This window comes from Anomaloglossus baeobatrachus, chromosome 4 (assembly GCF_048569485.1).
Source record: "Anomaloglossus baeobatrachus isolate aAnoBae1 chromosome 4, aAnoBae1.hap1, whole genome shotgun sequence".
In the NCBI taxonomy this organism is placed as follows: domain Eukaryota; kingdom Metazoa; phylum Chordata; class Amphibia; order Anura; family Aromobatidae; genus Anomaloglossus; species Anomaloglossus baeobatrachus.
Window position 1 is genome coordinate 653,185,033 of NC_134356.1, and position 18,055 is coordinate 653,203,087.

General features: G+C 41.6%; 4 non-coding genes across 4 annotated transcripts; 1 reads left to right on the forward strand and 3 right to left on the reverse strand.

Moving 5' to 3' along the window:
- Nucleotides 1-8,833: 8,833 nt before the first annotated feature.
- TRNAI-UAU (transfer RNA isoleucine (anticodon UAU)) lies at nt 8,834-8,926 on the reverse strand. Its single transcript is given in 2 exon segments — nt 8,834-8,869; nt 8,889-8,926. It is a non-coding gene; the product is annotated as a tRNA-Ile (tRNA).
- A 2,684-nt stretch (nt 8,927-11,610) lies between these two features.
- TRNAI-UAU (transfer RNA isoleucine (anticodon UAU)) lies at nt 11,611-11,703 on the forward strand. Its single transcript is given in 2 exon segments — nt 11,611-11,648; nt 11,668-11,703. It is a non-coding gene; the product is annotated as a tRNA-Ile (tRNA).
- Nucleotides 11,704-12,047: 344 nt separating this feature from the next.
- TRNAK-CUU (transfer RNA lysine (anticodon CUU)) lies at nt 12,048-12,120 on the reverse strand. The gene has a single exon. It is a non-coding gene; the product is annotated as a tRNA-Lys (tRNA).
- A 5,386-nt stretch (nt 12,121-17,506) lies between these two features.
- TRNAK-CUU (transfer RNA lysine (anticodon CUU)) lies at nt 17,507-17,579 on the reverse strand. Its single transcript has one exon. It is a non-coding gene; the product is annotated as a tRNA-Lys (tRNA).
- Nucleotides 17,580-18,055: the final 476 nt, after the last annotated feature.

Genomic DNA, 18,055 nt, shown 5'->3' on the forward strand with positions numbered 1-18,055 from the left:
ACTGATGAGGGGCAAATACCCCGAAACAGCTGTCTGTGGATGGATACCATGTTTTGGCATAGGCGGTTTCCTTGACTGGAGACTGCCCTCCCCTTGGTTGTTCCTTCCCGGTGAAAGACCTGGCTTGTTTCCTGCCAGCGTTGAGACATGTGATGGTGTTTCCGCGGCAGTCCTGTTTTGCAGGTCACTGCTTAGTGTCACACACAGCGAGATCGCTGATGAGGTCACTGGCACGTCACAAAACCTGGGACTTAGCATCTCGCTATGTGAGAACTACCCCTTAGTCCTTATTGTTTAGAGCTGATAATGGTGTTCTAAAGATCTCTACCTGCCGATTTTCAATTATGGCAGAAGAAGGATCGGCATATTGAATTCCAACATGTCTAAAGGGTGCTTTACACACTGCGACTTCGCTAGCGATCACGTTAGCGATTTGACACTCCAGATCGCACATAGGTCGTTTTTTTTTCTGGCGTGTCACATCGCTAGCTATCTCGCAGTGTGTAAAGCACCCTTAAGGCTATGTGCGCACCGAGCGTTTTTTGCGGCGTTTTTTGTGCGTTTTTGGGCTCAAAACTGCATGACTTTGCTTCTGACTTTTCATTTTTGCTGTCCGCACACCTTTTTTTTTTTTTTTTTTTTTTAGTTGCTGCGTTTTGAGCTAAAAAAAAATGGACATGTCAATTCTTTCCTGCGTTTTTCACCCATGCAATGTATTGGAAAATGCAGCCAAAAACGCACCAAAACGCAGTGCGTTTTTGTGAGGTTTTTTTGTGGCCAAAAACGCAGCGTCAAAAAAACGCTGTGTGCGCACATAGCCTAAACCTTTGCACTTGCAAAAGATAAGCCACCTGTTTCTGGCAGAGGCTTACTCCCCACTATCAGAATACATGTATGCTCCATTGAGCTGAGCACGCATGTGTATAAAGAAGGTTGGGACAAAAATAGGCTCACGTTGCTTTCACAGTCTTACATTTTGTTTTCAAAGTGATATTTGTATGGGGACAGACCCTTATCTAGATATGGATGTCTACCAACAATTTCCCTAGAGTCTCCACTAGGCAAATGTCCAATAGTTGGCAAGTGAAGATGTGATAAGGAACAATTTACATCATTAATGAATGAGAAAATAATCTAAACTTTCACATATCTTTTATTTTTATTGCTTAGGAGTTAACTAAAGTTGGATTTTGCCCGAGAGATAATTAAAAGTTGTCATTTTAGTGCCATAGACGGAACAGTTGACAGACATTTTTCTTTCTAATCCTGAAACACATTTTAGGCTATGTTAGAAATATGTTGTTTTGGGGGGTTTTTTAACTATATTTATTTTTTTATGGCAGATCCTCACCAAAAACTACTTCATAAGCTTCTTTTCCAGAAGAGAGCGGATACCACTTCTTTGAAGAGGATCCTGAAGAAAACCTCTCCAAAATAGGCACTGTCCAATCTCTACCAAAAACAACAAGTGAAACACATAGAGTCATTACACACAGAGGGATCTATTCCTATATATTATATAGTCATTACACACAGAGGGATCTATTCCTATATATTATATAGTCATTACACACAGAGGGATCTATTCCTATATATTATATTGTCATTACACACAGAGGGATCTATTCCTATATATTATATAGTCATTACACACAGAGGGATCTATTCCTATATATTATATAGAGTCATTACACACAGAGGGATCTATTACTATATATTATATAGAGTCATTACACACAGAGGGATCTATTTCTATTATATAGAATCATTACACACAGAGGGATCTATTTCTATATATTATATAGAGTCATTACACACAGAGGGATCTATTTCTATTATATAGAATCATTACACACAGAGGGATCTATTTCTATATATTATATAGAGTCATTACACACAGAGGGATCTATTTCTATTATATAGAGTCATTACAAACAGAGGGATCTATTTCTATATATTATATAGAGTCATTACACACAGAGGGATCTATTTCTATATATTATATAGTTATTACACACAGAGGGATCTATTTCTATTATATAGAGTCATTACACACACAGTGATCTATTTCTATATATTATATAGAGTTATTACACACAGAGTGATCTATTTCTATATATATTTCTTTTTTTTTTTTTTTTTTTTTAAATTGTGAAAAGTTTATTCAGAGGGTCATTTATTATTCAACCCCTCAAACCACCAGAATTCTGTTTGGTTCCCCTAAAGTATTAAGAAGTATTTCAGGCACAAAGAACAATGAGCTTCACATGTTTGGATTAATTATCTCTTTTGCCAGCCTTTTCTTACTAATTAAGATCCTCCCCAAACTTGTGAACAGCACTCATACTTGGTCAACATGGGAAAGACAAAGGAGCATTCCAAGGCCATCAGAGACAAGATCGTGGAGGGTCACAAGGCTGGCAAGGGGTACAAAACCCTTTCCAAGGAGTTGGGCCTACCTGTCTCCACTGTTGGGAGCATCATCCGGAAGTGGAAGGCTTATTGAACTACTGTTAGCCTTCCACGGCCTGGACAGCCTTTGAAAGTTTCCACCCGTGCCGAGGCCAGGCTTGTACGAAGAGTCAAGGCTAACCCAAGGACAACAAGGAAGGAGCTCCGGGAAGATCTCATGGCAGTGGGGACATTGGTTTCAGTCAATACCATAAGTAACGTACTCCACCGCAATGGTCTCCGTTCCAGACGAGCCCGTAAGGTACCTTTACTTTCAAAGCGTCATGTCAAGGCTCGTCTACAGTTTGCTCATGATCACTTGGAGGATTCTGAGACAGACTGGTTCAAGGTTCTCTGGTCTGATGAGACCAAGATCGAGATCTTTGGTGCCAACCACACACGTGACGTTTGGAGACTGGATGGCACTGCATACGACCCCAAGAATACCATCCCTACAGTCAAGCATGGTGGTGGCAGCATCATGCTGTGGGGCTGTTTCTCAGCCAAGGGGCCTGGCCATCTGGTCCGCATCCATGGGAAGATGGATAGCACGGCCTACCTGGAGATTTTGGCCAAGAACCTCCGCTCCTCCATCAAGGATCTTAAGATGGGTCGTCATTTCATCTTCCAACAAGACAACGACCCAAAGCACACAGCCAAGAAAACCAAGGCCTGGTTCAAGAGGGAAAAAAATCAAGGTGTTGCAGTGGCCTAGTCAGTCTCCTGACCTTAACCCAATTGAAAACTTGTGGAAGGAGCTCAAGATTAAAGTCCACATGAGACACCCAAAGAACCTAGATAACTTGGAGAAGATCTGCATGGAGGAGTGGGCCAAGATAACTCCAGAGACCTGTGCCGGCCTGATCAGGTCTTATAAAAGACGATTATTAGCTGTAATTGCAAACAAGGGTTATTCCACAAAATATTAAACCTAGGGGTTGAATAATAATTGACCCACACTTTTATGTTGAAAATGTATTAAAATTTAACTGAGCAACATAACTTGTTGGTTTGTAAGATTTATGCATCTGTTAATAAATCCTGCTCTTGTTTGAAGTTTGCAGGCTCTAACTTATTTGCATCTTATCAAACCTGCTAAATCTGCAGGGGGTTGAATACTACTTGTAGGCATTGTAGAGTCATTACACACAGGGATCTATTTTATATATTATATAGAGTCATTACACACAGAGTGATCTATTTCTATATATTATATAGAGTTATTACACACAGAGGGATCTATTCCTATGTAATATATAAAGCTGAATGTGTGTAAGTATGTATGTCCAGGATTGGCATCTGCACCGTCGCAGCTACAGCCACAAACTTTGCACACTCACAGTTCTGGACCCCGAGAGTGTCATAGGCTATGTTTTGAGGGGAAATTTTAACCCCGCGCTTTACGGTTATTCACCAAAAAACCTGCTTCCATTAAAGCGAATGGAGCTGGGAGCCACAGTGCAGCCAGAGCTTCAGAAGAATGCGCAGCCACACCCTTAAATGGAATGTTGGTGTGTCACAATGCAGCCAGGGAAAGAGACAGACACAGACAGGGAAAGAGGCAGACACAGACAGGGTAAGAGGCAGACACAGACAGGGAAAGAGGCAGACACAGGGTAAGAGGCAGACACAGACAGGGTAAGAGACAGACACAAAGAGTCAGACAAAGAGACAGAATGACAGGGAAAGAGACAGACAGGGAAAGAGGGAAATAGAGAGAAAGGTTAAGAGACAGACACAGGCAGGTAAAGAGACAGACAAAGAGACAGACACAGGGAAACAGACAGACAGAGAAAGAGAGGGAAAGAGACAGACAGGGTAAGAGACAGACAAAGACAGGCAAAGAGACAGACAGAGAGACAGACACAGGGAAAGAGACAGACAGGGAAAGAGAGGGAAAGAGACAGACAGAGAAAGAGACAGACAGGGAAAGTGACAGAGATAGACAGACAGGGAAAGAGATTGAGACAGACGGAGAAAGAGACAGACAGGGAAAGAGACAGACAGACAAAGAGAGAGATATATACAGAGGGGGAGACAGACATTATAATTACATTTATATCTATTTATTTTGTGGTTTTTGTGTGCAGAATACATTTTTGTTAATACATTCTATTTTGTTAACAACAGTTATTAACCCGGGCGAAGCCGGGTAGTACAGCTAGTATATTATATAGAGTCATTACACACAGAGGGATCTATTCCTATATATTATATAGAGTCATTACACACAGAGGGATCTATTCCTATATATTATATAGAGTCATTACACACAGAGGGATCTATTTCACGTGTTTATTTCTGTTAATGTTGATGATTATGGCTTACAGCCAATGAAAACACAAAAGTGATTATCTTAGAAAATTAGAATATTATATAAGACAAACTGAAAAAATGATTTTACACTCAGAAATGTTGGCGCCTACTGAAAAGTCTGTACAGTAAATGCCTTAATACTTAATCGCAACTCATTTTGCATGAATTACTGCATCAATGCGGCGTGGCATGGAGGCGATCAGCCTGTGGCTCTGCTGAGGTGTTATGGAAGCCCAGGTTGCTTTGATAGCCGCCTTCAGCTCGTCTGCATTGTTGGCTCTGGTGTCTCATAGATTCTCTATGGGTTTAGGTCAGGTGAGTGTTCTGATCAATCAAGCACAGTGATACTGTGGTTAGTAAACCAGGTATTGGTACTTTTGGCAGTGTGGACAGGGGCCAAGTCCTGCTGGAAAATGAAATTTCCATCTCCAAAAAGCTTGTCGGCAGAGGGATGCATGAAGTGCTGTAAATGTTCTGGTAGATGGCTGCGCTTTCTTTGGTGTTGATAAAACACAGTGGAGCTACACCAGCAGATGGCATGGCTCCCCAAACCATCGCTGATTGTGGAGACCTCACACTAGACCTCAGCAGCTTGGATTGTGGCCTCCACTCTTCCTCCAGACTCTGGGACCGCGATTTCCAATTGAAATGCAAAATTTACTTTCATCTGAAAACAACAGCTTGGACACTGAGAACGGTCCAGTTCTTTTTCTCCTTGGCCCAGGTAAGATGCTTCAGGCGTTGTCTATTGATCATGAGTGGCTTGACACAAGGAATGTGACACTTGTAGCCCATGTCCTGGATACGTCTGTGTGTGGTGACTCGTGAACTGACTCCAGCAGTAGACCACTCCTTGTAAAGTTCCACCACATTTTTGAATGACCTTTTCTTAACAATCCTATCAAGGCCACGGTTATCCCGGTTGCTTGTGCACCTTTTTCTACCACACTTTTCCTTCCACTCAACTTTCCATTAATATGCTTGGATACAGCACTCTCTGAACAGCCAGCTTCTTTAGGAATGACCTTTTGTGGCTTACCCTTCTTGTGGAGTGTCAATGACTGCCTTCTAGACATCTGTCAAGTCAGCAGTCTTGCCCATGATTGTGCTGCCTACTGAACTAAACTAAGGGACCATTTTAAACGCTTAGGAAGCCTTTGCAGGTGTTTTGTGGTAATTATTCTAATTTTCTGAGATAATGACTTTTGGGTTTTCATTGCCTGTTAGCCATAATCATCAACATAAATAAATATAGAATAGATCCCTCTGTGTGTAATGACTATATAATATATAGAAATAGATCCCTCTGTGTAATGGCTATATAATACAGTCATATGAAAACGTTTGGGCACCCCTATTAATGTTAACCTTTATTCTTTATAACAATTTTGGTTTTTGCAGCAGCTATTTCAGTTTCATATATCTAATAACTGATGGACTGAGTAATATTTCTGGATTGAAATGAGGTTTATTGTACTAACAGAAAATGTGCAATCTGCATTTAAACTAAATTTGACCGGTGCAAAAGTATGGGCACCCTTATCAATTTCTTGTTTTGAACACTCCTAACTACTTTTTACTGACTTACTAAAGCACTAAATTGGTTTTGTAACCTCATTGAGCTTTGAACTTCATAGGCAGGTGTATCCAATCATGAGAAAAGGTATTTAAGGTGGCCACTTGCAAGTTGTTCTCCTATTTGAATCTCCTATGAAGAGTGGCATCATGGGCTCCTCAAAACAACTCTCAAATGATCTGAAAACAAAGATTATTCAACATAGTTGTTCAGGGGAAGGATACAAAAAGTTGTCTCAGAGATTTAAACTGTCAGTTTCCACTGTGAGGAACATAGTAAGGAAATGGAAGAACACAGGTACAGTTCTTGTTAAGCCCAGAAGTGGCAGGCCAAGAAAAATATCAGAAAGGCAGAGAAGAAGAATGGTGAGAACAGTCAAGGACAATCCACAGACCACCTCCAAAGACCTGCAGCATCATCTTGCTGCAGATGGTGTCAATGTGCATCGGTCAACAATACAGCGCACGTTGCACAAGGAGAAGCTGTATGGGAGAGTGATGCGAAAGAAGCCGTTTCTGCAAGCACGCCACAAACAGAGTCGCCTGAGGTATGCAAAAGCACATTTGGACAAGCCAGTTACATTTTGGAAGAAGGTCCTGTGGACTGATGAAACAAAGATTGAGTTGTTTGGTCATACAAAAAGGCGTTATGCATGGAGGCAAAAAAACACGGCATTCCAAGAAAAGAATTTGCTACCCACAGTAAAATTTGGTGGAGGTTCCATCATGCTTTGGGGCTGTGTGGCCAATGCCGGCACCGGGAATCTTGTTAAAGCTGAGGGTCGCATGGATTCAACTCAATATCAGCAGATTCTTGACAATAATGTGCAAGAATCAGTGACGAGGTTGAAGTTACGCAGGGGATGGATATTTCAGCAAGACAATGATCCAAAACACCGCTCCAAATCTACTCAGGCATTCAAGCAGAGGAACAATTATAATGTTCTGGAATGGCCATCCCAGTCCCCAGACCTGAATATCATGGAAAATCTGTGGGATGATTTGAAGCGGCTGTCCATGTTCGGCGACCATCAAACTTAACTGAACTGGAATTGTTTTGTAAACAGGAATGGTCAAATCTACCTTCATCCAGGATCCAGGAACTCATTAAAAGCTACAGGAAGCGACTAGAGGCTGTGATTTTTGCAAAAGGAGGATCTACAAAATATTAATGTCACTTTTATATTGAGGTGCCCATACTTTTGCGCCGGTCAAATTTTGTTTAAATGCGGATTGCACATTTTCTGTTAGTACAATAAACCTCATTTCAATCCAGAAATATTACTCAGTCCATCAGTTATTAGATATATGAAACTGAAATAGCTGCTGCAAAAAAACAAATTGTTATAAAGAAAAAAGGTTAACATTAATAGGGGTGCCCAAACTTTTTCATATGACTGTATATAGTAATAGATCCCTCTGTGTGTAATGACTCTATATAATATATGCTTTTCACTTTTTGTATTGAATTATTGAAATAAATTAACTTTTTGATGATATTCTAATTTATTGAGCTGCACCTGTATGTCTAGGAACTCCACTTCTCATGTTTTGTAAATTTCTATGCACTTTTTTAGTGGATAGTTCCTCTTTATCGCCATTCTGACAGCACTATAGGTTTTAGATCTTCCTTTCCTCCACTTCACAGAATGTTTTATACCTGCCCTTGTCCAATGGCTTTCTTGCCCTCATCGGAAACCTCTTTGTTATGCATGTATGAAGTTAGACAGGAGTGGAGAGACAAAGGCCCATCCCCCACGTCCTGTAACTAATCTCTAACAGATTACCTTTAGAGCAGGCACTAGACAGCAAGATACACAAATCATCTGTAAGTACAACAATCATTTTAACGGCATCTGGAACCAGATTTCAGAGGACAATTTAAATATTATTTAATAGATCTCCTAGGACCTGATGAGATTGGTTCACTTACTTAGAAAATCTATGCCAGAGTGGCTATATCATTCTATTCAAAGGTTTTCCTGTCTGAAATAAAAACATTGAGAGAAAAAGATAAAAATATAGTCGTCACGTCCTCACAAGTATGCAAATCACGTAACCCACTCACTCACCCCCAAAATAAAGGGGAATCCAGACTGTGTGCACATTACACACAGTCATGATCCAGAAATCTGCAGTCAAATAAAGTAACTGCACATATTTATTTTCGGTACGGAAAATCCCTTTAATGATACCGCTATTCCAACATCTATTTTTTTTTAATGTAAGTACACCAGCCTCATCAGATTTAATAATGAATACAGATATAATTATCGAATTTGGTGACCAATCTAATTAAAAATAAATAAATAAAAAAAAAAATTACCTATTCCTCTTCCAACACATTTCCTACACAATTTGAGGTGCATTTGGATCATAGTCTGGTAATGAATATATTCATTAAAAAAAATCTGACGAATCTAAGGGCACAAGTATATTCTCACTAAATATGTAGATTATCAAAAGAATATGAAGATTATCAAAAGTTATGTGCTCCAGGTGAGGCTCGAACTCACAACCTCGGCATTGCTCACCAGTTACTGTCATATAAGTACCGCGCGCTAACCGATTGCGCCACTGGAGCAGCTGGTTTTTTTTTGTTTAAAGTTGGCTTTTTTCCTAAAAACATATTATCTAGCGCTCTATAGATAGTATATTCCTATAGCTCATAAAAGGAAAGGTGCTGAACTACCGTGCTTCCCTAAAAATAAGACACTGTCTTATATTAATTTTGCCCAGAAAAAAAGCACTAGGGCTTATTTTCGGGGTAGGGCTTATTCTCAGGGAGACGTGGTTGGGGGTAAGTTTACCCCCCCCAAAAAAATGCAGATCCTCTATTCCCAGGATTGTCATACTTACCAGATCCTGGGCATCTGCGTGGCTCCCAGGTCCTCTGTGTTCTACGGTGGGTGCTCCCAGCAGGTATGCTGCAAACCGTCCTCCCCTGCTCCTGGCCGACACACATTAGATTGCGCGCACACACTCATACACACACTCACAAATTAGATCGCATACACACACTGGTACTCATACACATCAGATCGTATGCATACATACACACTCATGAGATCGTACATACAATTGTGCATACATACACTCACCACATCCGGTGATACCACTTGCTTCCGGCCAGCAGGGGACTCTCTGCTCTCGTTTCTATGATGCATTCCACGCGAAGGTCCTGGAGCTGCACTTACACAGCGTCACAGGTCCTTACGCCGGGGAGAAGCAATCAAAATTGCTGGATGGAGTGAGTGTGTGATTGCAATCTGATATATGATTGTGTGTGTGCGATTCCATGTGTGAGGGTATGCGTTCCTCCTCAGGTCCTCGATGCATTTTCCACTGCTTCCAGTTGGCGTCTCGTGAGTATGATCGCGGGGTCTTCTCTCTTCTTTCTTTGGGGGTGTCCACTTTCTATAATGAAGTGTCCGGAAGTATTCTTTAATTTTTTTAGCTGTATGGACAGTTCATTATTGAACCGCGACTAGGGCTTATTTTCGGGGGAGGTCTTATATTTAAGCTTTGCTGAAAACTCCTGCTACGTCTTATTTTAGGGTAAACAAGGTAAAAATGGCCTGGTAGCTGGAAAATCTGATAATAAGATTAAGAGGCATTGAATTGTTTCTGTGGGATTCCAAACCATTAATCAAAATCTGTTTTTAAGGTAAAATCACTAATTACTTGCAGTAATTATAGAATATATATGTCATACACAAGTGCATCTCAATAAATTAGAATATCATCAAAAAGTTAATTAATTTCAGTAATTTAATACAAAAAGGGAAACACATATATTATATAGAGTCATTACACACAGAAGGATCTATTCCAATATATTATATAGAGTCATTACACACAGAAGGATCTATTTCTACATATTATATAGAGTCATTACGCACAGAAGGATCTATTCCAATATATTATATAGAGTCATTACACACAGAGGGATCTATTCCTATATATTATATAGAGTCATTACACACAGAGGCATCTATTTCTATATATTATATAGAGTCATTACACACCGAGGGATCTATTCCTATATATTATATAGTCATTACACACAGAGGGATCTATTTCTATATATTATATAGAGTCATTACACACAGAAGGATCTATTCCAATATATTATATAGAGTCATTACACACAGAAGGATCTATTTCTACATATTATATAGAGTCATTACGCACAGAAGGATCTATTCCAATATATTATATAGAGTCATTACACACAGAGGGATCTATTCCTATATATTATATAGAGTCATTACACACAGAGGCATCTATTTCTATATATTATATAGAGTCATTACACACCGAGGGATCTATTCCTATATATTATATAGCGTCATTACACACAGAGGGATCTATTTCTATATATTATATAGAGTCATTACACACAGAGGGATCTATTTCTATATATTATATAGAGTCATTACACACAGAGAGATCTATTCCTATATATTATATAGAGTCATTACACACAGAGGCATCTATTTCTATATATTATATAGAGTCATTACACACTGAGGGATCTATTCCTATATATTATATAGTGTCATTACACACAGAGGGATCTATTTCTATATATTATATAGAGTCATTACACACCGAGGGATCTATTCCTATATGTTAAATAAAGTCATTACACACAGAGGGATCTATTTCTATATATTATATAGAGTCATTACACACAGAGGGATCTATTCCTATATATTATATAGAGTCATTAAACACAGAAGGATCTATTCCAATATATTATATAGAGTCATTACACACAGAGGGATCTATTCCTATATATTATATACAGTCATTAAACACAGAGGGATCTATTCCTATATATTATATAGAGTCATTACACACAGAGGGATCTTTTCCTATATATTATATAGAGTCATTAAACACAGAAGGATCTATTCCAATATATTATATAGAGTCATTACACACAGAGGGATCTATTTCTATATATTATATAGAGTCATTACACAGAGGGATTTATTCATATATATTATATAGTCATTACACACAGAGGGATCTATTCCTATATATTATATAGAGTCATTACACACAGAGGGATCTATTTCAATATATTATATCCCACAGAAATAATTCAATGCTTCTATAATCTTATCAGATTTTCCATATGCCAGGCCGCTTCTAGTTCAGCACCCTTTCCTTTTATGAGATATAGGAATATACTACCTATAGAGCGCTAGGTGATACATTTTCAGGGAAAAAAAGCCAATTTTAAAGCAAAAATCAGCTGCTCCAGTGGCGCAATCGGTTAGCGCGCGGTACTTATAAGACAGTAACTGGTGAGCAATGCCGAGGTTGTGAGTTCGAGCCTCACCTGGAGCATGTAATTTTTGATAGTCATATTCTAGATATTCATATTCATAATCTTCATATTTAGTGAGAATATATAAATACATTTTTTGATAATATTCTCATTTATTGATAAGCCCTTGTAAAAAATATTACAAGTAAAAAAAATGCAATACCTAATGCTGCCACTGGGTGTCAGTCATTCTGTACAATGCTATAAAGGGATTACCTAAGATTGCTCCCTTCACCTCACCTATCACTCCTGTTTTGGCCGCTGCTTGAAAAACAAATTTAATTTACTTGCAAAATAAGTGAGAGAGGGAAAAAAAAAATCATCCATAATGGCTCATGCTGTAAAGACAAAAAAAAAAAGCAAGCGCCCAACGTGGGGCTCGAACCCACGACCCTGAGATTAAGAGTCTCATGCTCTACCGACTGAGCTAGCCGGGCTACTGTTGCTTTAAGGAGCTAGACCTGTTAGTTTGGGGATTTTGGGCATTTTTTGAGAACTATAAAATCAATTATTCCACCAAATAGAGCTGTGGAAAAGCTTTTTTACGTGTTGAGCTAAAGATTTTTTTGTTTATATTAATTTGGGGCACATATGATGTTTTTAGGGAGGTGTGTTGACAGAAAAACGACAGTTGTAGTGTTTGCCTTACCGATTCATTAACTTTATACTTATACTAGCTGTAGTACCCGGCGTTTCCCGGGATAATAACTGTCTCTCTGTCTCTCTCTGTCTGTGTCTGTCTTTTTTTCTGTCTCTTTCTGTCTGTCTTTTTCTGTCTGTCTCTGTATGTCTGTCTCTGTATGTCTGTCTCTGTATGTCTGTCTCTGTATGTCTGTCTCTGTATGTCTGTCTCTCTGTCTCTTTCCCTGTCTGTGTGTTTGTCTCTATCCATGTTTGTCTGTGTCTCTCTGTGTCTACATATAACTCTGTCTGTCTCTGTATCAGTCTCTCTCTATCTCTGTGTCTGTCTTTCTGTCTTTCTGCCTCTCTCTATCTCTGTGTCTGTCTGTCTCTCTCCATCTCTATGTCTGTCTGTGTCTGTCTCTCTATCTCTGTGTCTGTCAGTCTATTTCCCCATCTGTCTCTTTCCCTGGCTGTCGCTTTCCCCGGCTGTCTCTTTCCCCATCTGTCTCTTTGCCCGTCTGTCTCTTTGCCTGACTGTCTCTTTCCTTGTCTCTTTCCTTGTCTCTTTCCTTGTCTGTTTGTCTCTTTCCCTGTTTTTGTCTCTTTCCTTGTCTGTCTGTCTCTTTCTCTGTCTGTGCCTGTCTCTTTCCCTGTCTGTATCTGTCTGCCTCTGTCTCTTTGACTATCTATCTCTCTCTCTCTCTCTGTCTCTTTCCCTGTCTGTCTCTGTCTGACTCTTTCCCTGTATGCCTGTCTGTCTGCCTCTGTCTGTCTCTTTCCCTGTCTGTCTCTTTCGCTGTCTGTCTTTTTCCCTGTCTGTGCCTATCTGTCTGTGTCTGTCTGCCTCTGTCTCTTTGATTGTCTGTCTCTCTCTCTCTCTGTCTCTTTCCCTGTCTGTCTCTCTCTATCCATCTCCCCACCAACATCGTTTTAGCTCACACATAAGCTTCTTATACTGTGAATGTCCTTTGTTCCTGTAGCAACCAATCACAGCTGCTATTAATAACCTTTAGCTCGCAGCTCCATTGACTTTAATGGAGGCAGGTTTTTTGGCGAGTAACTGTAAAGCACAGGGTTACATTTTCCTATCAAAACATAGTCTATGACGTTCCCAGAGTCACATGGGGCGTCTGTGCAAAATTTCGTGATTGTAAATGCCACGGTGTGGATTCCTTTAGCGGACACACACACACACACACACACACACACACACACACTCAGCTTATATATTAGATAGGCCACATTTATGTATGTGGAGATGCCAATATGTTTATTTGGCTATATTTTTGTGCCTCACATTGTGGCAGAAGTATAAAGATGGCAGTGATGGGGGCTTAGTTTAGCTACTCTCACTAAAGGGTAAGCCCAGGTCCCCCCTGTGGTCCAGTGAGTTCACTAATCCCGCTTGTTGCCACTACATCGGCCATGAGCATTACATGATGTCCTACCCCTTGCATAAGGTAAGCTTGCACTTTTAGTGATTTTATGTGGCACTAACAGGGTTTTAGCCATGCTTTTAGTTCCAAATTCAATACTTAAAAAAAATATGATGTGGGGTCCCCCTTATTGTTGGTAGCCAGGTAAGGTAAAACAGACAACTGCAGCCTGCATACCGCAGCTGGCAGCTGTACCTTGGCTGGGAATCTAAAAGAGAGCTCACTCCATGCTGTTGCTTTAAATTTTTTTATTTACAATTAAATAACATGTAAAAAAACAACAAAAAACGTGCGGTCCCCTGCATATTGGATCACCAGCCAAGGTAAAGCAGACAGTTGTGGTCTGGTATTTTCAGGCTGGAGAAGACCATAGTTATTGGGCCCTCCTCGACCCAAAAATAGCAGGCTGCAGCTGCCCCAAAAGTGGCATAACCATTAGATGTCCCAATACTGGTGCTTTGCCTTGGCTCATCCCGTTGCCCTGGTGTGGTGGCAAAGGGGGTAATATATGGAGTTGATGCCAGCTATGAATTACCAGCTGGCATCAATCCCTGGTATTAGTAATTGGTGGGTGTGTAGCAGGCAGCTCCATTACTATTCCGGTAGTTGAAACAAGAAAGCTACATTTTATTTGATAAACACCCTCTGACTATAGCCCTCATTCACCAATGTATTACAATTTAGAAGAAGAAACAAAAAAACCTGTAATCTATAGCAAGGTTCCATGACGTTCTCCAAAAGCAAACCTGAAAGACATAAAATGAGAAAATTAGTTAAAAAAGAAAGGCAAGACACACCCTCATTCACCAATTTATTTTCCTGGAAAATCTCTAATCTGGGTCCAGCGTAATCCAATAAGGGGGTCCCATGATGATCCCATACTCGCTGTCCAGTCAATGAAGAACAGAACATTCTCCATTGGCTGGGAGAGCAGTGTTTGCAGCTTCACAGACTGCTGTGTGAGAACCACTGCAGTGATCCGAGATGACCTTATGAGATCGCCCCAGGTAACCACAGCGGCTCACACAGTAGTGTGTGAGTGGCCGCAGGCGTGATGAGCGATGACGTCATGAGGTCAACTTAGTTCATTGCCCACGGCAATGAACTCAGCTGAACTTTTGACTGCACTGTTCGCAACTGAGTTCAATGTTCGTGACCATTCTCATGCCAAGTATTGCGAGAGCTCGCAGCTGTAGCATGCGATGACGTTGTAGGCTTTCGCAATACTTCGCGTGAGAACGGTAGAGGGCATTGAACTCAGTGATAAGTGGTGATGTCCCAAGTTCAACAGAGTTCATTGCATCGGGCAATGAACTGAGTTGACCTCTTGATGTCATCGCTCATCACACCTGTGGTCACTCACACACTGCAGTGTTAGCTGCTGTGTTTACCTGCGGTGACCATAGAGGAGAGTTGAGGACCATGTCGCGGGCGGGGAGGACGCCGTCGCTGCTGCGCTCTCGCTAACGCTCGGGTCCGGCGCTGCTGCGGCTGCTCGGTGGCTCGAGCGGTGGGTCGAATCCAGGGACTCGAGCGGCACTCCTCATCCGTGAGTGAAAGGAGTGGTTGGTTTGGGGAATTTAGTCCGTGACGCCACCCACGGGTCGTGGTGAAGATAGGCACCACCGCTGCTGGTGACGGGGATCCCGGGAGCGATGGTAGGGAGCAGCTGCGATGTTGTTTTCCCCCTCCGTGGGTAGGGGTCGGTGGTCCCGGGGCCCGTTGATGTGACGGGGAGGCAGGGTCGGTGAGGTGCAGGGTTGCAGGGGCAGCGCGGCGTGGTGCCGGATGGCATGCGTGTATTCACTCAGCAAGAAAGGTACAAAGTCCTCGGTAAACCAAACGGCTGGATGGATGGGTCCCGCAGCCGGTTGCAGTGTCTCTCCCTGGACAGGTGATGGTGGCTGTCTTTCCCTGCACCTTGATGTTCTTCTGCTGACTACTATGGATTCCCAACAGTAGTCCGCTCCCCGATGTATGGGTACTGGAGGAGCCCGTTTGCCCGCAGGCGCTGGCCCTTGGGTCTCTAGCCTTAGGCGGTAGCTGTATACCCTCACGGTGTGGGCGGTTGTCTTCAATCGGGACTTTTGCTGTTGTGAAACCCCTGGGGTTCCAGTCACATTCGGATCTGACTATTGACGGCGGCTCCAAGCCTGGTCGGGGTCCGATGGCCCTGCCTATGTGTGCTGGCTTCACTTCGCTCCCCGGTCGGTACCAGCGGGCCGTCGCCCGTCCCCGGTCCTACAGTTCCGCGTTACTCCACCACTCCTGCAGACAGCCACCACCGTCTGCCAACCTTGCTGTCAGTGCCTGGGCCACAAACCCAGACACCCAAGTGCTCGCTCCTCACTCCTCAAACTCCTACACTGTTCTGTCACTTTTCCCGCCTCCAGGCCTGTGGACTCCTCGGTGGGTGTAGCCAACCGCCTAGCTCCGCCCCACCTGGTGTGGACATCAGTCACTGGAGGGAGGCAACAAGGATTTTTGTTTGGCTGTTGTCCCTGTCTAATGGGGTGGGGGTGTTTGTATATTATCTGTGACTACCTGGCCAGGGCGCCACAGACCACACCCTATCAGCTAAACAAAACTAGATTTATATACAGGTAAGAATGGGCCGTACCTCAGGAATGAAAAGGCACAGTAACCGCGGGTTCTGGCGGTGAGCCTGCAGTAATCCTTGCACATGTCTGCTCATCCGATCAGCAGACATGTGTGGCTAACAGGCGAGGGTGGATCAGAGATCCACCTATGCCTGCTTACCACTTACTGTAGATTGCGCTGTAAAAAAAAATCTGACAGCATGATTTAAATGGAAGTGGAGGGGATCGCGCCATTCCCAGCCACCATTGTGATGGCAGGGGTGCTAATGTGATGTCATGGTAACGTGGGGTCAGCTGATGACCGATGACGCTAGCATGACATATTTCCTGTGAGAGCCAACAGAGCGCCGTCACTCTTAGGAACACTGCATTTCTCCTGATCAGAGTGATGCTGTTCTGATCACCGAACCCCAGATCCCGAAAAATGAGAACGCTACGGGTCTTGGAAAATGGCGACAGAAGGGCAATTCTTTTTTTGGACAAACTACTGATTTTTTTAACCCCTTAGATAAAAGTAAACCTATACATGTTTGGTATCTATGAACTCGTACTGACCTGAGACATCACACCAGCACATCAGTTTTATCATATAGAGAACACGGTAAACAAAATATCCCAAAAACAATTGTGCAATTGAACTTTTTTTTGTAATTTCACCACTTTTGGATTTTTTTTCCCCATTTTCCAGTACACTATTTGGTTAAAACTAATGGTTTCATTCAAAAGTACAAATCGTCCAGCAAAAACAAGCCTCATATGGCAAGATTGAAGGAAAAATAAAAAAGTTATGGCCCTTGGAAGAAGGAGAGGAAAAAACAAAAATGAAAAACTGATAATCACTGGGGATTGAAGGGGTTAAACAGAGAGAAAACATAGAGTATGGGAGCATTGTCAAACGCTGTCAGTGGTACATTATAGAAATAATAATATGACACCCTATAAAAGGGAACTCAAAAACTTTCAAAGAGGACACTCTGTTTAATACGTGTGACAACCTGGATTTATTATTTCGAGCATTGTGGAATTGTCAATGGAGACCCTCCAAAATTGCTGAACTGAAAAGCCGTGCTCAGCCACAAGCACAGTGCACAGGAACACCATATAATATATTATACCATTTATTTTCACTGGTCATGCTGCTAAGATAAAAAAAAAAATTCTGTCGCCCAACGTGGGGCTCGAACCCACGACCCTGAGATTAAGAGTCTCATGCTCTACCGACTGAGCTAGCCGGGCTACTGTATCTTTAAGAGTCTAAACCTGTTAGTTTTGGGATTTTTGTATGTGTTTTCTGAGACCTATGACATAAATTTTTCACAATGCGCATCACATTCTGTGAGAATTCTCCCATGTTGACTGTGAGAGTGGGCAGTCATGGGACCACATGTGCATTTGAAACCAGAAGTTTCCATCCACTCTCTCAACAGACACATCTGCAGGTTTTTCTCACTATTTGACATGAAATCAGAATAAACCTTTCTCGTTTTAGATCAATTTGGAATCAAAATTATTTATATTTCCCAAATTCCAGAATAATGAGAGAGAAAATGTCTAAGGCATTTTTATTACTTTTTGCAAAGTCAAAAGTTTCCAACCATTTCATTAGTATTTTGTAGCATTGCCCTTGCACTGTGTGACTTGGTTGAAACGTATTGGATCTCCTTCCAGAAGCTTCTCACAATAGTTGGTGGAATTTGGGCCCATTCCTCCTG